This window comes from Schistocerca nitens, chromosome 5, assembly GCF_023898315.1.
Source record: "Schistocerca nitens isolate TAMUIC-IGC-003100 chromosome 5, iqSchNite1.1, whole genome shotgun sequence".
In the NCBI taxonomy this organism is placed as follows: domain Eukaryota; kingdom Metazoa; phylum Arthropoda; class Insecta; order Orthoptera; family Acrididae; genus Schistocerca; species Schistocerca nitens.
The window spans coordinates 11903309-11928065 of NC_064618.1; positions in this window are offsets into that span (position 1 = coordinate 11903309).

Consider the following 24757-nt stretch of genomic DNA (forward strand, 5'->3'; position numbering starts at 1 on the left):
TGTGTCACCAGTTTTACATTCCGATGCACCTCTGCAGGGTTACTGTATCCCTTGGGCCTTCCCATTGACGATGAAACACAGAAATTGCATCGGAATTAAATATAAGAGACACATTGCCGACTTAAGTACAGAAAGACTGAGTCTTCCTACTGTCTATGTTTTGAGCCTTTACTGTGTAACCAGTTTTACATTCCGATGCACCTCTGCAATTGTACGGAATCCATTGGACCTTCCCATTGACGATGAAACACAGAAAGAGCATCGGAATTAAATATACGAGACACAATGCCGACGTAAGTACAGGAAGGCTGAGTCTTCCTACTGTCTATGTTTTGAGCGTTTCCGGTGTCACCAGTTTTACATTCCGATGCACCTCTGCAGGTTTACTGTATCCCTTGGATCTTCCCATTGACGATGAAACACAGAAATTACATCGGACTTAAATATAACAGACACAATGCCGACTTAAGTACAGGAATATCGAGTCTTCCTACTGTCTATGATTTGAGCGCTTCCTGTGTCACCAGTTTTACATTCCGATGCACCTCTGCAGGGTAACTGTATTCATTGGAACTTCCCATTCACGATGAAACACAGAAATTACATCAAAATTAAATAAAAGAGACACAATGCCGACTTCAGTACAAGAAAACTGAGTCTTCTTAGGGTCTATGTTTTGTTCGCTTCCTGTATCACCAGTTTTACATTCCGATGCACCTCTGCAGGTTTACTGTATCCATTGGACCTTCCCATTGACGATGAAACACAGAAATAGCATCGGAATTAAATATAAGAGACAGAATGCTGACTTAAAAACAGGAAGGCTGAGTCTTCCTACTGTCTATGTTTTGAGCGTTTCCTGTGTCACCTGTTTTACATTACGGTGCACCTCTGCAGGTTTACTGAATCCCTTGCACCGTCTCATTGACAATGAAACACAGAAATTGCATCGGAATTAAATATAAGAGACACATTGCCGACTTAAGAACAGGAAGGCTGAGTCTTCCTACTGTCTATGATTTGAGCGTTTCCTGTGTCACCAGTTTTACCTTACGATGCACCTCTGCAGGTTTCCTGTATCCCTTGGATCTTCCCATTGACGATGAAACACAGAAATTGCATCGGAATTAAATATAAGAGACACAATGCCGACTTAGGTACAGAAAGACTGAGTCTCCTACTGCCTATGTTTTGAGCGTTTCCTGTGTCATCAGTTTTACATTCCGATGCACATCTGCTGGTTTACTGTATCCCTTGGACCTTCCCATTGACGATGAAACACAGAAATTGCATCGGATTTAAATATAAGAGACACAATGTCGACTTAAGTACAGGAAGACTGAGTATTCTTACTGTCTATGTTTTGATCGTTTCCTGTGTCACCAGTTTTACATTCCGATGCACCTCTGCAATTTTACTGTATCCGTTGGACCTTCCCATTGACGTAGAAACACAGAAAAAGCATCGGATTTAAATATAAGAGACACAATGCCGACTTAAGTACAGGAAGGCTGAGTCTTCCTACTGTCTATGTTTTGAGCGTGTCCTGTGTCACCAGTTTCACATTCCGATGCACCTCTGCAGGTTTACTCTATCCCTTGGACCTTCCCATTGACGACGAAACTCAGAAATTGCATCGGAATTAAATATAAAAGACACAATGCCGACTTAAGTACAAGAAAACTGAGTCTTCTTAGGGTCTATGTTATGAGCGCTTCCTGTGTCACCAGTTTTACATTCCGATTCACCTCTGCAGGATTACTGTATCCCTTGCACCTTCACAGTGACGATGAAACACAGAAATTGCATCGGAATTATATATAAAAGACACAATGGCGACTTAAATACAAGAAAACTGCGTCTTCTTAGGGTCAATGTTATGAGCGCGTCCTGTGTCACCAGTTTTACATTCCGATGCACCTCTGCAGGGTTACCGTATCCCTTGGACCTTCCCATTGACGATGAAACACAGAAACTGCATCGGAATTAAATATAAGAGACACAATGCCGACTTAAGTACAGAAAGACTGAGTCTTCCTACTGTCTATGTTTTGAGCATTTCCTGTGTCACCAGTTTTACATTCCGATGCACCTTAGCAGGTTTACTGTATCCCCTGGATCTTCCAATTGACGATGAAACACAGAAATAGCATCGTAATTAAATATAAGAGGCACAATGCCGACTTAAGTACAGAAAGACTGAGTCTTCCTACAGTCTATGTTTTGAGCGTGTCCTGTGTCACCAGTTTTACATTCCGATGCACCTCTGCAGGTTTACTGTATCCCTTGCACCTTCACAGTGACGATGAAACACTGAAATTGCATCAGAATTAAATATAAAAGACACAATGCCGACTTAAGTACAAGAAAACTGAGTCTTCTTAGGGTCTATGAAATGAGCGCTTCCTGTGTCACCAGTTTTACTTTCCGATGCACCTCTGCAGGGTAACTGTATCCATTGGACCTTCCCATTGACGATGTAACACAGAAATTCCATCAAAATTAAATAAAAGAGACACAATGCCGACTTCAGTACAAGAAAACTGAATCTTCTTAGGGTCTATGTTATGAGCTCTTCCTGTGTCACCACTTTTACATTCCGATGCACCTCTGAAGGTTTACTCTATCCCTTGGACCTTCCCATTGACGACGAAACACAGAAATTGCATTGGATTTAAATATAAGTGACACAATGCCGACTTAAGTACAGGAAGACTGAATATTCCTACTTTCTATGTATCGATCGTTTCCTGTGTCACCAGTTTTACATTCCGATTCACCTCTGCACGTTTACTGTATCCATTGGACCTTCCCATTTACGATGAAACACAGAAATTGCATCGGAATTAAATATAAGAGGCACAATGCCTACATAAGTACAGGAAGATTGAGTCTTCCTACTGTCTATGTTTTGAGCGTTTCCTGCGTCACCAATTTTACATTCCGATGCTTCTCTGCAGGTTTACTGTATCCATTGGACCTTCCCATTGCCGATGAAACACAGAAATAGCATCGGAATTAAATATAAGAGACACAATGCCGACTTAAGAAGGGGAGTCTGAGTCTTCCTACTGTCTATGTTTAGAGCGTTTCCTGTGTCACCTGTTTTACATACCGATGCACCTCTGCAGGTTTACTGTATCCCTTGGATCTTCCCATTGTTGATGAAACACAGAAATTGCATCGGAATTAAATATAAGAGACACAATGCCGACTTAAGTACAGCAACATTGAGTCTTCCTACTGTCTATGTTTTGAGCCTTTCCTGCGTCACCAGTTTTACATTGCGATGCACCTCTGCAGATTTACTGTATCCATTGGACATTCCCATTGACGATGAAACACAGAAATTACATCAGAATTAAATATAAGAGACACAACGTTGACTTAAGTACAAGAAAACGGAGTCTTCTCACGGTCTATGTTTTGAGCGTTTCCAGTGTCACCAGTTTTACATTCCGATGCACCTCTGCAGGTTTACTGTATCCCTTGCACCTTCACAGTGACGATGAAACACAGAAATTGCATCGCAATTAAATATAAAAGACACAATGCCGACTTAAGTACAAGAAAACTGAGTCTTCTTAGGGTCTATGTTATGACCGCTTCCTGTGTCACCAGTTTTACATTCCGATGCACCTCTGCAGGGTTACTGTATCCCTTGGGCCTTCCCATTGACGATGAAACACAGAAATTGCATCGGAATTAAATATAAGAGACACATTGCCGACTTAAGTACAGAAAGACTGAGTCTTCCTACTGTCTATGTTTTGAGCGTTTACTGTGTAACCAGTTTTACATTCCGATGCACCTCTGCAATTGTACTGAATCCATTGGACCTTCCCATTGACGATGAAACACAGAAAGAGCATCGGAATTAAATATACGAGACACAATGCCGACTTAAGTACAGGAAGGCTGAGTCTTCCTACTGTCTATGTTTTGAGCGTTTCCGGTGTCACCAGTTTTACATTCCGATGCACCTCTGCAGGTTTACTGTATCCCTTGGATCTTCCCATTGACGATGAAACACAGAAATTACATCGGACTTAAATATAACAGACACAATGCCGACATAAGTACAGGAATATCGAGTCTTCCTACTGTCTATGATTTGAGCGTTTCCTGCGTCACCAGTTTTACATTCCGATGAACCTCTGCAGGTTTACTGTATCCATTGGACCTTCCCATTGACGATGAAACACGGAAATAGCATCGGAATTAAATATAAGAGACACAATGCCGACTTAAGTACAGAATGACTGAGTCTTCCTACTGTCTATGTTTTGAGCGTGTCCTGTGTCACCAGTTTTACATTCCGATGCACCTCTGCAGGTTTACTGTATCCCTTGCACCTTCACAGTGACGATGAAACACCGAAATTGCATCAGAATTAAATATAAAAGACACAATGCAGACTTAAGTACAAGAAAACTGAGTCTTCTTAGGGTCTATGTTATGAGCGCTTCCTGTGTCACCAGTTTTACATTCCGATTCACCTCTGCAGGATTACTGTATCCCTTGCACCTTCACAGTGACGATGAAACACAGAAATTGCATCGGAATTATATATAAAAGACACAATGGCGACTTATATAGAAGAAAACTGAGTCTTCTTAGGGTCTATGTTATGAGCGCTTCCTGTGTCACCAGTTTTACATTCCGATTCACCTCTGCACGTTTACTGTATCCATTGGACCTTCCCATTGACGATGAAACACAGAAATTCCATCGGAATTAAATATAAGAGACACAATGCCGACATAAGTACAGGAAGATTGAGTCTTCCTACTGTCTATGATTTGAGCGTTTCCTGCGTTACCAATTTTACATTCCGATGCACCTCTGCAGGTTTACTGTTTCCATTGGACCTTCCCATTGACGATGAAACACAGAAATAGCATCGGAATTAAATATAAGAGACAGAATAACGACTTAAAAACAGGAAGGCTGAGTCTTCCTACTGTCTATGATTTTGAGCGTTTCCTGTGTCACCTGTTTTACATTACGGTGCACCTCTGCAGGTTTACTGAATCCCTTGCACCTTCTCATTGACAATGAAACACAGAAATTACATCGGACTTAAATATGACAGACACAATGCCGACTTAAGTACAGGAAGACTGAGTCTTCCAACTGTCAATGTTTGAGCGTTTCCTGTGTCAACAGTTTTACATTCCGATGCACCTCTGCAGGTTTACTGTATCCATTGGACCATCCCATTGACGATGAAACACAGAAAATGCAGCGGAATTAAATATAAGAGACACAATGCCGACTTAAGTACAGGAAGACTGAGTCTACCTACTGTCTATGTTTTGAGCGTATCCTGTGACATCAGTGTTACATTTTGATGCACCTCTGCAGGTTTACTGTATCCCTTGGACCTTCACAATGACGATGAAACATAGAAATTGCATCTATATTATATAAGAGACACAATGCCGACTTAAGTACAAGAAAACTGAGTCTTCTTATGGTCTATGTTTTGACCGCTTCCTGTGTCACCAGCTTTACATTCCGATGCACCTCTGCAGGTTTACTGTGTCCCTTGCACTTTCACAGTGACGATGAAACACAGAAATTGCATCGGAATTATATATAAAAGACACAATGGCGACTTATATACAAGAAAACTGAGTCTTCTTAGGGTCTATGTTATGAGCGCGTCCTGTGTCACCAGTTTTACATTCCGATGCACCTCTGCAGGGTTACCGTATCCCTTGGACCTTCCCATTGACGATGAAACACAGAAATTGCATCGGAATTAAATATAAGAGACACAATGCCGACTTAAGTACAGGAAGGCTGAGTCTTCCTACTGTCTATGTTTTGAGCGTTTCCGGTGTCACCAGTTTTACATTCCGATGCACCTCTGCAGGTTTACTGTATCCCTTGGATCTTCCCATTGACGATGAAACACAGAAATTACATCGGACTTAAATATAACAGACACAATGCCGACTTAAGTACAGGAATATCGAGTCTTCCTACTGTCTATGATTTGAGCGTTTCCTGCGTCACCAGTTTTACATTCCGATGCACCTCTGCAGGTTTACTGTATCCATTGGACCTTCCCATTGACGATGAAACACAGAAATAGCATCGGAATTAAATATAAGAGACACAATGCCGACTTAAGTACAGAATGACTGAGTCTTCCTACTGTCTATGTTTTGAGCGTGTCCTGTGTCACCAGTTTTACATTCCGATGCACCTCTGCAGGTTTACTGTATCCCTTGCACCTTCACAGTGACGATGAAACACCGAAATTGCATCAGAATTAAATATAAAAGACACAATGCAGACTTAAGAACAAGAAAACTGAGTCTTCTTAGGGTCTATGATATGAGCGCTTCCTGTGTCACCAGTTTTACATTCCGATGCACCTCTGCAGGGTAACTGTATCCATTGGAACTTCCCATTCACGATGAAACACAGAAATTACATCAAAATTAAATAAAAGAGACACAATGCCGACTTCAGTACAAGAAAACTGAGTCTTCTTAGGGTCTATGTTTTGTTCGCTTCCTGTATCACCAGTTTTACATTCCGATGCACCTCTGCAGGTTTACTGTATCCATTGGACCTTCCCATTGACGATGAAACACAGAAATAGCATCGGAATTAAATATAAGAGACAGAATGCTGACTTAAAAACAGGAAGGCTGAGTCTTCCTACTGTCTATGTTTTGAGCGTTTCCTGTGTCACCTGTTTTACATTACGGTGCACCTCTGCAGGTTTACTGAATCCCTTGCACCTTCTCATTGACAATGAAACACAGAAATTACATCGGACTTAAATATAACAGACACAATGCCGACTTAAGTACACGAAGACTGAGTCTTCCAACTGTCAATGTTTGAGCGTTTCCTGTGTCAACAATTTTACATTCCGATGCACCTCTGCAGCTTTACTGTATCCATTGGACCTTCCCATTGACGATGAAACACAGAAAATGCAGCGGAATTAAATATCAGAGACACAATGCCGACTTAAGTACAAGAAAACTGAGTCTTCTTAGGGTCTATGTTTTGACCGCTTCCTGTGTCACCAGCTTTACATTCCGATGCACCTCTGCAGGTTTACTGTATCCCTTGGACCTTCCCATTGACGATGAAACACAGAAATTGCATCGGATTTAAATATAAGAGACACAATGTCGACTTAAGTACAGGAAGACTGAGTATTCTTACTGTCTATGTTTTGATCGTTTCCTGTGTCACCAGTTTTACATTCCGATGCACCTCTGCAATTTTACTGTATCCGTTGGACCTTCCCATTGACGTAGAAACACAGAAAAAGCATCGGATTTAAATATAAGAGACACAATGCCGACTTAAGTACAGGAAGGCTGAGTCTTCCTACTGTCTATGTTTTGAGCGTGTCCTGTGTCACCAGTTTCACATTCCGATGCACCTCTGCAGGTTTGCTCTATCCCTTGGACCTTCCCATTGACAACGAAACTCAGAAATTGCATCGGAATTAAATATAAAAGACACAATGCCGACTTAAGTACAAGAAAACTGAGTCTTCTTAGGGTCTATGTTATGAGCGCTTCCTGTGTCACCAGTTTTACATTCCGATTCACCTCTGCAGGATTACTGTATCCCTTGCACCTTCACAGTGACGATGAAACACAGAAATTGCATCGGAATTATATATAAAAGACACAATGGCGACTTAAATACAAGAAAACTGAGTCTACTTAGGGTCAATGTTATGAGCGCGTCCTGTGTCACCAGTTTTACATTCCGATGCACCTCTGCAGGGTTACCGTATCCCTTGGACCTTCCCATTGACGATGAAACACAGAAATTGCATCGGAATTAAATATAAGAGACACAATGCCGACTTAAGTACAGAAAGACTGAGTCTTCCTACTGTCTATGTTTTGAGCATTTCCTGTGTCACCAGTTTTACATTCCGATGCACCTTAGCAGGTTTACTGTATCCCCTGGATCTTCCAACTGACGATGAAACACAGAAATAGCATCGTAATTAAATATAAGAGGCACAATGCCGACTTAAGTACAGAAAGACTGAGTCTTCCTACAGTCTATGTTTTGAGCGTGTCCTGTGTCACCAGTTTTACATTCCGATGCACCTCTGCAGGTTTACTGTATCCCTTGCACCTTCACAGTGACGATGAAACACTGAAATTGCATCAGAATTAAATATAAAAGACACAATGCCGACTTAAGTACAAGAAAACTGAGTCTTCTTAGGGTCTATGAAATGAGCGCTTCCTGTGTCACCACTTTTACATTCCGATGCACCTCTGCAGGGTAACTGTATCCATTGGACCTTCCCATTGACGATGTAACACAGAAATTCCATCAAAATTAAATAAAAGAGACACAATGCCGACTTCAGTACAAGAAAACTGAATCTTCTTAGGGTCTATGTTATGAGCTCTTCCTGTGTCACCACTTTTACATTCCGATGCACCTCTGAAGGTTTACTCTATCCCTTGGACCTTCCCATTTACGACGAAACACAGAAATTGCATTGGATTTCAATATAAGAGACACAATGCCGACTTAAGTACAGGAAGACTGAATATTCCTACTGTCTATGTTTCGATCGTTTCCTGTGTCACCAGTTTTACATTCCGATTCACCTCTGCACGTTTACTGTATCCATTGGACCTTCCCATTTACGATGAAACACAGAAATTGCATCGGAATTAAATATAAGAGGCACAATGCCTACATAAGTACAGGAAGATTGAGTCTTCCTACTGTCTATGTTTTGAGCGTTTCCTGCGTCACCAATTTTACATTCCGATGCTTCTCTGCAGGTTTACTGTATCCATTGGACCTTCCCATTGCCGATGAAACACAGAAATAGCATCGGAATTAAATATAAGAGACACAATGCCGACTTAAGAAGGGGAGTCTGAGTCTTCCTACTGTCTATGTTTAGAGCGTTTCCTGTGTCACCTGTTTTACATTCCGATGCACCTCTGCAGGTTTACTGTATCCCTTGGATCTTCCCATTGTTGATGAAACACAGAAATTGCATCGGAATTAAATATAAGAGACACAATGCCGACTTAAGTACAGCAACATTGAGTCTTCCTACTGTCTATGTTTTGAGCCTTTCCTGCGTCACCAGTTTTACATTGCGATGCACCTCTGCAGATTTACTGTATCCATTGGACATTCCCATTGACGATGAAACACAGAAATTACATCAGAATTAAATATAAGAGACACAACGTTGACTTAAGTACAAGAAAACTGAGTCTTCTCACGGTCTATGTTTTGAGCGTTTCCAGTGTCACCAGTTTTACATTCCGATGCACCTCTGCAGGGTTACTGTATCCCTTGGGCCTTCCCATTGACGATGAAACACAGAAATTGCATCGGAATTAAATATAAGAGACACATTGCCGACTTAAGTACAGAAAGACTGAGTCTTCCTACTGTCTATGTTTTGAGCGTTTACTGTGTAACCAGTTTTACATTCCGATGCACCTCTGCAATTGTACTGAATCCATTGGACCTTCCCATTGACGATGAAACACAGAAAGAGCATCGGAATTAAATATACGAGACACAATGCCGACTTAAGTACAGGAAGGCTGAGTCTTACTACTGTCTATGTTTTGAGCGTTTCCGGTGTCACCAGTTTTACATTCCGATGCACCTCTGCAGGTTTACTGTATCCCTTGGATCTTCCCATTGACGATGAAACACAGAAATTACATCGGACTTAAATATAACAGACACAATGCCGACATAAGTACAGGAATATCGAGTCTTCCTACTGTCTATGATTTGAGCGTTTCCTGCGTCACCAGTTTTACATTCCGATGAACCTCTGCAGGTTTACTGTATCCATTGGACCTTCCCATTGACGATGAAACACAGAAATAGCATCGGAATTAAATATAAGAGACACAATGCCGACTTAAGTACAGAATGACTGAGTCTTCCTACTGTCTATGTTTTGAGCGTGTCCTGTGTCACCAGTTTTACATTCCGATGCACCTCTGCAGGTTTACTGTATCCCTTGCACCTTCACAGTGACGATGAAACACCGAAATTGCATCAGAATTAAATATAAAAGACACAATGCAGACTTAAGTACAAGAAAACTGAGTCTTCTTAGGGTCTATGTTATGAGCGCTTCCTGTGTCACCAGTTTTACATTCCGATTCACCTCTGCAGGATTACTGTATTCCTTGCACCTTCACAGTGACGATGAAACACAGATATTGCATCGGAATTATATATAAAAGACACAATGGCGACTTATATACAAGAAAACTGAGTCTTCTTAGGGTCAATGTTATGAGCGCGTCCTGTGTCACCAGTTTTACATTCCGATGCACCTCTGCAGGGTTACCGTATCCCTTGGACCTTCCCATTGACGATGAAACACAGAAATTGCATCGGAATTAAATATAAGAGACACAATGCCGACTTAAGTACAGGAAGACTGAGTCTTCCTACTGTCTATGTTTTGAGCGTTTACTCTGTAACCAGTTTTACATTCCGATGCACCTCTGCAATTGTACTGAATCCATTGGACCTTCCCATTGACGATGAAACACAGAAAGAGCATCGGAATTAAATATACGAGACACAATGCCGACTTAAGTACAGGAAGATTGAGTCTTCCTACTGTCTATGTTTTGAGCGTTTCCTGCGTCACCAATTTTACATTCCGATGCTTCTCTGCAGGTTTACTGTATCCATTGGACCTTCCCATTGCCGATGAAACACAGAAATAGCATCGGAATTAAATATAAGAGACACAATGCCGACTTAAGAAGGGGAGTCTGAGTCTTCCTACTGTCTATGTTTAGAGCGTTTCCTGTGTCACCTCTTTTACATTCCGATGCACCTCTGCAGGTTTACTGTATCCCTTGGATCTTCCCATTGATGATGAAACACAGAAATTGCATCGGAATTAAATATAAGAGACACAATGCCGACTTAAGTACAGCAACATTGAGTCTTCCTACTGTCTATGTTTTGAGCCTTTCCTGCGTCACCAGTTTTACATTGCGATGCACCTCTGCAGATTTACTGTATCCATTGGACATTCCCATTGACGATGAAACACAGAAATTACATCAGAATTAAATATAAGAGACACAACGTTGACTTAAGTACAAGAAAACTGAGTCTTCTCACGGTCTATGTTTTGAGCGTTTCCAGTGTCACCAGTTTTACATTCCGATGACCTCTGCAGGATTACTGTATCCCTTGCACCTTCACAGTGACGATGAAACACAGAAATTGCATCGGAATTAAATGTAAAAGACACAATGCCGACTTAAGTACAAGAAAACTGAGTCTTCTTAGGGTCTATGTTATGACCGCTTCCTGTGTCACCAGTTTTACATTCCGATGCACCTCTGCAGGGTTACTGTATCCCTTGGGCCTTCCCATTGACGATGAAACACAGAAATTGCATCGGAATTAAATATAAGAGACACATTGCCGACTTAAGTACAGAAAGACTGAGTCTTCCTACTGTCTATGTTTTGAGCGTTTACTGTGTAACCAGTTTTACATTCCGATGCACCTCTGCAATTGTACTGAATCCATTGCACCTTCCCATTGACGATGAAACACAGAAAGAGCATCGGAATTAAATATACGAGACACAATGCCGACTTAAGTACAGGAAGGCTGAGTCTTACTACTGTCTATGTTTTGAGCGTTTCCGGGGTCACCAGTTTTACATTCCGATGCACCTCTGCAGGTTTACTGTATCCCTTGGATCTTCCCATTGACGATGAAACACAGAAATTACATCGGACTTAAATATAACAGACACAATGCCGACATAAGTACAGGAATATCGAGTCTTCCTACTGTCTATGATTTGAGCGTTTCCTGCGTCACCAGTTTTACATTCCGATGAACCTCTGCAGGTTTACTGTATCCATTGGACCTTCCCATTGACGATGAAACACAGAAATAGCATCGGAATTAAATATAAGAGACACAATGCCGACTTAAGTACAGAATGACTGAGTCTTCCTACTGTCTATGTTTTGAGCGTGTCCTGTGTCACCAGTTTTACATTCCCATGCACCTCTGCAGGTTTACTGTATCCCTTGCACCTTCACAGTGACGATGAAACACCGAAATTGCATCAGAATTAAATATAAAAGACACAATGCAGACTTAAGTACAAGAAAACTGAGTCTTCTTAGGGTCTATGTTATGAGCGCTTCCTGTGTCACCAGTTTTACATTCCGATTCACCTCTGCAGGATTACTGTATCCCTTGCACCTTCACAGTGACGATGAAACACAGAAATTGCATCGGAATTATATATAAAAGACACAATGGCGACTTATATACAAGAAAACTGAGTCTTCTTAGGGTCAATGTTATGAGCGCGTCCTGTGTTACCAGTTTTACATTCCGATGCACCTCTGCAGGGTTACCGTATCCCTTGGACCTTCCCATTGACGATGAAACACAGAAATTGCATCGGAATTAAATATAAGAGACACAATGCCGACTTAAGTACAGGAAGACTGAATATTCCTACTGTCTATGTTTCGATCGTTTTCTGTGTCACCAGTTTTACATTCCGATTCACCTCTGCACGTTTACTGTATCCATTGGAACTTCCCATTTACGATGAAACACAGAAATTGCATCGGAATTAAATATAAGAGACACAATGCCTACATAAGTACAGGAAGATTGAGTCTTCCTACTGTCTATGTTTTGAGCGTTTCCTGCGTCACCAATTTTACATTCCGATGCTTCTCTGCAGGTTTACTGTATCCATTGGACCTTCCCATTGCCGATGAAACACAGAAATAGCATCGGAATTAAATATAAGAGACACAATGCCGACTTAAGAAGGGGAGTCTGAGTCTTCCTACTGTCTATGTTTAGAGCGTTTCCTGTGTCACCTGTTTTACATTCCGATGCACCTCTGCAGGTTTACTGTATCCCTTGGATCTTCCCATTGTTGATGAAACACAGAAATTGCATCGGAATTAAATATAAGAGACACAATGCCGACTTAAGTACAGCAACATTGAGTCTTCCTACTGTCTATGTTTTGAGCCTTTCCTGCGTCACCAGTTTTACATTGCGATGCACCTCTGCAGATTTACTGTATCCATTGGACATTCCCATTGACGATGAAACACAGAAATTACATCAGAATTAAATATAAGAGACACAACGTTGACTTAAGTACAAGAAAACTGAGTCTTCTCACGGTCTATGTTTTGAGCGTTTCCAGTGTCACCAGTTTTACATTCCGATGCACCTCTGCAGGGTTACTGTATCCCTTGGGCCTTCCCATTGACGATGAAACACAGAAATTGCATCGGAATTAAATATAAGAGACACATTGCCGACTTAAGTACAGAAAGACTGAGTCTTCCTACTGTCTATGTTTTGAGCGTTTACTGTGTAACCAGTTTTACATTCCGATGCACCTCTGCAATTGTACTGAATCCATTGGACCTTCCCATTGACGATGAAACACAGAAAGAGCATCGGAATTAAATATACGAGACACAATGCCGACTTAAGTACAGGAAGGCTGAGTCTTACTACTGTCTATGTTTTGAGCGTTTCCGGTGTCACCAGTTTTACATTCCGATGCACCTCTGCAGGTTTACTGTATCCCTTGGATCTTCCCATTGACGATGAAACACAGAAATTACATCGGACTTAAATATAACAGACACAATGCCGACATAAGTACAGGAATATCGAGTCTTCCTACTGTCTATGATTTGAGCGTTTCCTGCGTCACCAGTTTTACATTCCGATGAACCTCTGCAGGTTTACTGTATCCATTGGACCTTCCCATTGACGATGAAACACAGAAATAGCATCGGAATTAAATATAAGAGACACAATGCCGACTTAAGTACAGAATGACTGAGTCTTCCTACTGTCTATATTTTGAGCGTGTCCTGTGTCACCAGTTTTACATTCCGATGCACCTCTGCAGGTTTACTGTATCCCTTGCACCTTCACAGTGACGATGAAACACCGAAATTGCATCAGAATTAAATATAAAAGACACAATGCAGACTTAAGTACAAGAAAACTGAGTCTTCTTAGGGTCTATGTTATGAGCGCTTCCTGTGTCACCAGTTTTACATTCCGATTCACCTCTGCAGGATTACTGTATCCCTTGCACCTTCACAGTGACGATGAAACACAGAAATTGCATCGGAATTATATATAAAAGACACAATGGCGACTTATATACAAGAAAACTGAGTCTTCTTAGGGTCAATGTTATGAGCGCGTCCTGTGTCACCAGTTTTACATTCCGATGCACCTCTGCAGGGTTACCGTATCCCTTGGACCTTCCCATTGACGATGAAACACAGAAATTGCATCGGAATTAAATATAATAGACACAATGCCGACTTAAGTACAGGAAGACTGAATATTCCTACTGTCTATGTTTCGATCGTTTCCTGTGTCACCAGTTTTACATTCCGATTCACCTCTGCACGTTTACTGTATCCATTGGAACTTCCCATTTACGATGAAACACAGAAATTGCATCGGAATTAAATATAAGAGACACAATGCCTACATAAGTACAGGAAGATTGAGTCTTCCTACTGTCTATGTTTTGAGCGTTTCCTGCGTCACCAATTTTACATTCCGATGCTTCTCTGCAGGTTTACTGTATCCATTGGACCTTCCCATTGCCGATGAAACACAGAAATAGCATCGGAATTAAATATAAGAGACACAATGCCGACTTAAGAAGGGGTGTCTGAGTCTTCCTACTGTCTATGTTTAGAGCGTTTCCTGTGTCACCTCTTTTACATTCCGATGCACCTCTGCAGGTTTACTGTATCCCTTGGATCTTCCCATTGATGATGAAACACAGAAATTGCATCGGAATTAAATATAAGAGACACAATGCCGACTTAAGTACAGCAACATTGAGTCTTCCTACTGTCTATGTTTTGAGCCTTTCCTGCGTCACCAGTTTTACATTGCGATGCACCTCTGCAGATTTACTGTATCCATTGGACATTCCCATTGACGATGAAACACAGAAATTACATCAGAATTAAATATAAGAGACACAACGTTGACTTAAGTACAAGAAAACTGAGTCTTCTCACGGTCTATGTTTTGAGCGTTTCCAGTGTCACCAGTTTTACATTCCGATGACCTCTGCAGGATTACTGTATCCCTTGCACCTTCACAGTGACGATGAAACACAGAAATTGCATCGGAATTAAATGTAAAAGACACAATGCCGACTTAAGTACAAGAAAACTGAGTCTTCTTAGGGTCTATGTTATGACCGCTTCCTGTGTCACCAGTTTTACATTCCGATGCACCTCTGCAGGGTTACTGTTTCCCTTGGGCCTTCCCATTGACGATGAAACACAGAAATTGCATCGGAATTAAATATAAGAGACACATTGCCGACTTAAGTACAGAAAGACTGAGTCTTCCTACTGTCTATGTTTTGAGCGTTTACTGTGTAACCAGTTTTACATTCCGATGCACCTCTGCAATTGTACTGAATCCATTGGACCTTCCCATTGACGATGAAACACAGAAAGAGCATCGGAATTAAATATACGAGACACAGGGCCGACTTAAGTACAGGAAGGCTGAGTCTTCCTACTGTCTATGTTTTGAGCGTTTCCGGTGTCACCAGTTTTACATTCCGATGCACCTCTGCAGGTTTACTGTATCCCTTGAATCTTCCCATTGACGATGAAACACAGAAATTACATCGGACTTAAATATAACAGACACAATGCCGACATAAGTACAGGAATATCGAGTCTTCCTACTGTCTATGATTTGAGCGTTTCCTGCGTCACCAGTTTTACATTCCGATGCCTCTGCAGGTTTACTGTATCCATTGGACCTTCCCATTGACGATGAAACACAGAAATAGCATCGGAATTAAATATAAGAGACACAATGCCGACTTAAGTACAGAATGACTGAGTCTTCCTACTGTCTATGTTTTGAGCGTGTCTTGTGTCACCAGTTTTACATTCCGATGCACCTCTGCAGGTTTACTGTATCCCTTGCACCTTCACAGTGACGATGAAACACCGAAATTGCATCAGAATTAAATATAAAAGACACAATGCAGACTTAAGTACAAGAAAACTGAGTCTTCTTAGGGTCTATGTTATGAGCGCTTCCTGTGTCACCAGTTTTACATTCCGATTCACCTCTGCACGTTCACTGTATCCATTGGACGTTCCCATTGACGATGAAACACAGAAATTCCATCGGAATTAAATATAAGAGACACAATACCGACATAAGTACAGGAAGATTGAGTCTTCCTACTGTCTATGTTTTGAGCGTTTCCTGCGTTACCAATTTTACATTCCGATGCACCTCTGCAGGTTTACTGTTTCCATTGGACCTTCCCATTGACGATGAAACACAGAAATAGCATCGGAATTAAATTTAAGAGACAGAATAACGACTTAAAAACAGGAAGGCTGAGTCTTCCTACTGTCTATGATTTTGAGCGTTTCCTGTGTCACCTGTTTTACATTACGGTACACCTCTGCAGGTTTACTGAATCCCTTGCACCTTCTCATTGACAATGAAACACAGAAATTACAATGGACTTAAATATGACAGACACAATGCCGACTTAAGTACAGGAAGACTGAGTCTTCCAACTGTCAATGTTTGAGCGTTTCCTGTGTCAACAGTTTTACATTCCGATGCACCTCTGCAGGTTTACTGTATCCATTGGACCTTCCCATTGACGATGTAACACAGAAAATGCAGCGGAATTAAATATAAGAGACACAATGCCGACTTAAGTACAGGAAGACTGAGTCTACCTACTGTCTATGTTTTGAGCGTATCCTGTGACATCAGTTTTACATTTTGATGCACCTCTGCAGGTTTACTGTATCCCTTGGACCTTCACAATGACGATGAAACATAGAAATTGCATCTATATTATATAAGAGATACAATGCCGACTTAAGTACAAGAAAACTGAGTCTTCTTAGGGTCTATGTTTTGACCGCTTCCTGTGTCACCAGCTTTACATTCCGATGCACCTCTGCAGGTTTACTGTATCCCTTGGACCTTCCCATTGACGACGAGACACAGAAGTTGCATCGGATTTAAATATAAGAGACACAATGTCGACTTAAGTACAGGAAGACTGAGTATTCTTACTGTCTATGTTTTGATCGTTTCCTGTGTCACCAGTTTTACATTCCGATGCACCTCTGCAATTTTACTGTATCCGTTGGACCTTCCCATTGACGTAGAAACACAGAAATAGCATCGGATTTAAATATAAGAGACACAATGCCGACTTAAGTACAGGAAGGCTGAGTCTTCCTAATGTCTATGTTTTGAGCGTGTCCTGTGTCACCAGTTTTACATTCCGATGCACCTCTGCAGGTTTACTCTCTCCCTTGGACCTTCCCATTGACGACGAAACTCAGAAATTGCATCGGAATTAAATATAAAAGACACAATGCCGACTTAAGTACAAGAAAACTGAGTCTTCTTAGGGTCTATGTTATGAGCGCTTCCTGTGTCACCAGTTTTACATTCCGATTCACCTCTGCAGTGTTACTGTATCCCTTGCACTTTCACAGTGACGATGAAACACAGAAATTGCATCGGAATTATATATAAAAGACACAATGGCGACTTATATACAAGAAAACTGAGTCTTCTTAGGGTCTATGTTATGAGCGCGTCCTGTGTCACCAGTTTTACATTCCGATGCACCTCTGCAGGGTTACCGTATCCCTTGGACCTTCCCATTGACGATGAAACACAGAAATTGCATCGGAATTAAATATAAGAGACACAATGCCGACTTAAGTACAGAATGACTGAGTCTTCCTACTGTCTATGTTTTGAGCATTTCCTGTGTCACCAGTTTTACATTCCGATGCACCTCTGCAGGTTTACTGTATCCCCTGGATCTTCCAATTGACGATGAAACACAGAAATTGCATCGGAATTAAATATAAGAGACACAATGCCGACTTAAGTACAGAAAGACTGAGTCTTCGTACAGTCTATGTTTTGAGCGTATCCTGTGTCACCAGTTTTACATTCCGATGCACCTCTGCACGTTTACTGTATCCCTTGCACTTTCACAGTGACGATGAAACACCGAAATTGCATCAGAATTAAATATAAAAGACACATTGCCGACTTAAGTACAAGAAAACTGAGTCTTCTTAGGGTCTATGTAATGAGCGCTTCCTGTGTCACCAGTTTTACATTCCGGTGCACTTCTGCAGGGTAACTGTATCCATTGGACCTTCCCATTGACGATGAAACACAGAAATTCCATCAAAATTAAATAAAAGAGACACAATGCCGACTTCAGTACAAGAAAACTGAATCTTCTTAGGGTCTATGTTATGAGCGCTTCCTGTGTCACCAGTTTTACATTCCGATGCACCTCTGAAGGTTTACTCTATCCCTTGGACCTTCCCATTGACGACGAAACACAGAAATTGCATTGGATTTAAATATAAGAGACACAATGCCGACTTAAGTACAGGAAGACTGAATATTCCTACTGTCTATGTTTCGATCGTTTCCTGTGTCACCAGTTTTACATTCCGATTCACCTCTGCACGTTTACTGTATCCATTGGACCTTCCCATTTACGATGAAACACAGAAATTGCATCGGAATTAAATATAAGAGACACAATGCCTACATAAGTACAGGAAGATTGAGTCTTCCTACTGTCTATGTTTTGAGCGTTTCCTGCGTCACCAATTTTACATTCCGATGCACCTCTGCAGGTTTACTGTATCCATTAGACCTTCCCATTGACGATGAAACACAGAAATAGCATCGGAATTAAATATAAGAGACACAATGCCGACTTAAGAACGGGAAGTCTGAGTCTTCCTACTGTCTATGTTTTGAGCGTTTCCTGTGTCACCTGTTTTACATTCCGATGCACCTCTGCAGGTTTACTGTATCCCTTGGATCTTCCCATTGGTGATGAAACACAGAAATTGCATCGGAATTAAATATAAGAGACACAATGCCGACTTAAGTACAGCAACATTGAGTCTTCCTACTGTCTATGTTTTGAGCCTTTCCTGCGTCACCAGTTTTACATTGCGATGCACCTCTGCAGATTTACTGTATCCATTGGACATTCCCATTGACGATGAAACACAGAAATTACATCGGAATTAAATATAAGAGACACAACGTTGACTTAAGTACAAGAAAACTGAGTCTTCTCACGGTCTATGTTTTGAGCGTTTCCAGTGTCACCAGTTTTACATTCCGATGCACCTCTGCAGGTTTACTGTATCCATTGGACCTTCCCATGGTCGATGAAACACAGAAATTGCATCGGAATTAAATATAAGAGACACAATGCCGACTTAGGTACAGGAAGACTGAGTCTTCCTACTGTCTATGTTTTGAGCGTGTCCTGTGTCACCAGTTTTACATTCCGATGCACCCCTGCAGGTTTACTGTATCCATTGCACCTTCACAGTGACGATTAAACACAGAAATTACATCGGAGTTAAATATAAAAGACACAATGCCGACTTAAGTACAAGAAAACTGAGTCTTCTTAGGGTCTATGTTATGACCGCTTCCTGTGTCACCAGTTTTACATTCCGATGCACCTCTGCAGGGTTACTGTATCCATTGGACCTTCCCATTGACGATGAAACACAGAAATTGCATCGGAATTAAATATAACAGACACAATGCCGACTTAAGTACAGGAATATCGAGTCTTCCTACTGTCTATGATTTGAGCGTTTCCTGCGTCACCAGTTTTACATTCCGATGCACCTCTGCAGGTTTACTGTATCCATTGGACCTTCCCATTGACGATGAAACACAGAAATAGCATCGGAATTATATATAAGAGACACAATGCCGACTTAAGTACAGAAAGACTGAGTCTTCCTACTGTCTATGTTTTGAGCGTTTCCTGTGTCACCAGTTTTACATTCCGATGCACCTCTGCAGGTTCACTGTATCCCTTGCACCTTCACAGTGACGATGAAACACCGAAATTGCATCAGAATTAAGAATAAAAGACACAATGCCGACTTTAGTACAAGAAAACTGAGTCTTCTTAGGGTCTATGTTATGAGCGCTTCCTGTGTCACTAGTTTTACATTCCGACGACCTCTGCAGGGTAACTGTATGCATTGGACCTTCCCATTGACGATGAAACACAGAAATTCCATCAAAATTATATAAAAGAGACACAATGCCGACTTCAGTACAAGAAAACTGAGTCTTCTTAGGGTCTATGTTTTGACCGCTTCCTGTATCACCAGTTTTACATTCCGATGCACCTCTCCAGGTTTTCTTTATCCCTTGGACCTTCCCATTGACGACGAAACACAGAAATTGCATTGGATTTAAATATAAGAGACACAATGCCGACTTAAGTACAGGAAGAATGAATATTCCTACTCTCTATGTTTCGATCGTTCCTGTGTCACCAGTTTTACATTCCGATTCACCTCTGCACGTTTACTGTATCCATTGGGCCTTCCCATTGACGATGAAACACAGAAATTGCATCGGAATTAAATATAAGAGACACAATGCCGTCATAAGTACAGGAAGATTGAGTCTTCCTACTGTCTATGTTTTGAGCGTTTCCTGCGTCTCCAATTTTAGATTCCGATGCTCCTCTGCAGGTTTACTGTATCCATTGGACCTTCCGATTGACGATGAAACACAGAAATAGCATCGGAATTAAATATAAGAGACAGAATGCCGACTTAAAAACAGGAAGGCTGAGTCTTCCTACTGTGTATGGTTTGAGCGTTTCCTGCCTCACCAATTTTACATTCCGATGCACCTCTGCAGGTTTACTGCATCCATTGGACCTTCCCATTGACGATGAAACACAGATATTCCATCAAAATTAAATAAAAGAGACACAATGCCGACTTCAGTACAAGAAAACTGAATCTTCTTAGGGTCTATGTTATGAGCGCTTCCTGTGTCACCAGTTTTACATTCCGATGCACCTCTGAAGGTTTACTCTATCCCTTGGACCTTCCCATTGACGACGAAACACAGAAATTGCATTGGATTTAAATATAAGAGACACAATGCCGACTTAAGTACAGGAAGACTGAATATTCCTACTATGTTTCGATCGTTTCCTGTGTCACCAGTTTTACATTCCGATTCACCTCTGCACGTTTACTGTATCCATTGGACCTTCCCATTTACGATGAAACACAGAAATTGCATCGGAATTAAATATAAGAGACACAATGCCTACATAAGTACAGGAAGATTGAGTCTTCCTACTGTCTATGTTTTGAGCGTTTCCTGCGTCACCAATTTTACATTCCGATGCACCTCTGCAGGTTTACTGTATCCATTAGACCTTCCCATTGACGATGAAACACAGAAATAGCATCGCAATTAAATATAAGAGACACAATGCCGACTTAAGTACAGGAAGACTGAATATTCCTACTGTCTATGTTTCGATCGTTTCCTGTGTCACCAGTTTTACATTCCGATTCACCTCTGCACGTTTACTGTATCCATTGGACCTTCCCATTTACGATGAAACACAGAAATTGCATCGGAATTAAATATAAGAGACACAATGCCGACTTAGGTACAGGAAGACTGAGTCTTCCTACTGTCTATGTTTTGAGCATGTCCTGTGTCACCAGTTTTACATTCCGATGCACCCCTGCAGGTTTACTGTATCCCTTGCACCTTCACAGTGACGATTAAACACAGAAATTACATCGGAGTTAAATATAAAAGACACAATGCCGACTTAAGTACAAGAAAACTGAGTCTTCTTAGGGTCTATGTTATGACCGCTTCCTGTGTCACCAGTTTTACATTCCGATGCACCTCTGCAGGGTTACTGTATCCCTTGGACCTTCCCATTGACGATGAAACACAGAAATTGCATCGGAATTAAATATGACAGACACAATGCCGACTTAAGTACAGGAATATCGAGTCTTCCTACTGTCTATGATTTGAGCGTTTCCTGCGTCACCAGTTTTACATTCCGATGCACCTCTGCAGGTTTACTGTATCCATTGGACCTTCCCATTGACGATGAAACACAGAAATAGCATCGGAATTATATATAAGAGACACAATGCCGACTTAAGTACAGAAAGACTGAGTCTTCCTACTGTCTATGTTTTGAGCGTTTCCTGTGTCACCAGTTTTACATTCCGATGCACCCCTGCAGGTTTACTGTATCCCTTGTACCTTCACAGTGACGATGAAACACAGAAATTGCATCGGAATTAAATATAAGAAACACAATGCCGACTTAGGTACAGGAAGACTGAGTCTTCCTACTGTCTATGTTATGACCGCTTCCTGTGTCACCAGTTTTACATTCCGATGCACCTCTGCAGGGTAACTGTATCCATTGGAACTTCCCATTGGCGATGAAACACAGAAATTCCATCAAAATTAAATGAAAGAGACACAATGCCGACTTCAGTACAAGAAAACTAAGTCTTCTTAGGGTCTATGTTTTGTTCGCTTCCTGTATCACCAGTTTTACATTCCGATGCACCTCTGCAGGTTTACTCTATCCCTTGGACCTTCCCATTGACGACGAAACACAGAAATTGCATTGGATTTAAATATAAGAGACACAATGCCGACTTAAGTACAGGAAGAATGAATATTCCTACTCTCTATGTTTCGATCGTTCCTGTGTCACCAGTTTTACATTCCGATTCACCTCTGCACGTTTACTGTATCCATTGGGCCTTCCCATTGACGATGAAACACAGAAATTGCATCGGAATTAAATATAAGAGACACAATGCCGTCATAAGTACAGGAAGATTGAGTCTTCCTACTGTCTATGTTTTGAGCGTTTCCTGCGTCTCCAATTTTAGATTCCGATGCTCCTCTGCAGGTTTACTGTATCCATTGGACCTTCCGATTGACGATGAAACACAGAAATAGCATCGGAATTAAATATAAGAGACAGAATGCCGACTTAAAAACAGGAAGGCTGAGTCTTCCTACTGTGTATGGTTTGAGCGTTTCCTGCCTCACCAATTTTACATTCCGATGCACCTCTGCAGGTTTACTGTATCCATTGGACCTTCCCATTGACGATGAAACACAGAAGTAGCATCGGAATTAAATATAAGAGACACAATGCCGACTTAAGAACGGGAAGTCTGAGTCTTCCTACTGTCTATGATTTGAGCGTTTCCTGTGTCACCTGTTTTACATTCCGATGCACCTCTGCAGGTTTACTGTATCCCTTGGATCTTCACATTGATGATGAAACACAGAAATTGCATCGGAATTAAATATAAGAGACACAATGCCGACTTAAGTACAGGAACATTGAGTCTTCCTACTGTCTATGATTTGAGCCTTTCCTGCGTCACCAGTTTTACATTGCGATGCACCTCTGCAGATTTACTGTATCCATTGGACCTTCCCATTGACGATGAAGCACAGAAATTACATCGGAATTAAATATAAGAGACACAACGTTGACTTAAATACAAGAAAACTGAGTCTTCTTAGGGTCTATGTTTTGTTCGCTTCCTGTATCACCAGTTTTACATTCCGATGCACCCCTGCAGGTTTACTGTATCCCTTGTACCTTCACAGTGACGATGAAACACAGAAATTGCATCGGAATTAAATATAAGAAACACAATGCCGACTTAGGTACAGGAAGACTGAGTCTTCCTACTGTCTATGTTATGACCGCTTCCTGTGTCACCAGTTTTACATTCCGATGCACCTCTGCAGGGTAACTGTATCCATTGGAACTTCCCATTGGCGATGAAACACAGAAATTCCATCAAAATTAAATGAAAGAGACACAATGCCGACTTCAGTACAAGAAAACTAAGTCTTCTTAGGGTCTATGTTTTGTTCGCTTCCTGTATCACCAGTTTTACATTCCGATGCACCTCTGCAGGTTTACTCTATCCCTTGGACCTTCCCATTGACGACGAAACACAGAAATTGCATTGGATTTAAATATAAGAGACACAATGCCGACTTAAGTACAGGAAGAATGAATATTCCTACTCTCTATGTTTCGATCGTTCCTGTGTCACCAGTTTTACATTCCGATTCACCTCTGCACGTTTACTGTATCCATTGGGCCTTCCCATTGACGATGAAACACAGAAATTGCATCGGAATTAAATATAAGAGACACAATGCCGTCATAAGTACAGGAAGATTGAGTCTTCCTACTGTCTATGTTTTGAGCGTTTCCTGCGTCTCCAATTTTAGATTCCGATGCTCCTCTGCAGGTTTACTGTATCCATTGGACCTTCCGATTGACGATGAAACACAGAAATAGCATCGGAATTAAATATAAGAGACAGAATGCCGACTTAAAAACAGGAAGGCTGAGTCTTCCTACTGTGTATGGTTTGAGCGTTTCCTGCCTCACCAATTTTACATTCCGATGCACCTCTGCAGGTTTACTGTATCCATTGGACCTTCCCATTGACGATGAAACACAGAAGTAGCATCGGAATTAAATATAAGAGACACAATGCCGACTTAAGAACGGGAAGTCTGAGTCTTCCTACTGTCTATGATTTGAGCGTTTCCTGTGTCACCTGTTTTACATTCCGATGCACCTCTGCAGGTTTACTGTATCCCTTGGATCTTCACATTGATGATGAAACACAGAAATTGCATCGAAATTAAATATAAGAGACACAATGCCGACTTAAGTACAGGAACATTGAGTCTTCCTACTGTCTATGATTTGAGCCTTTCCTGCGTCACCAGT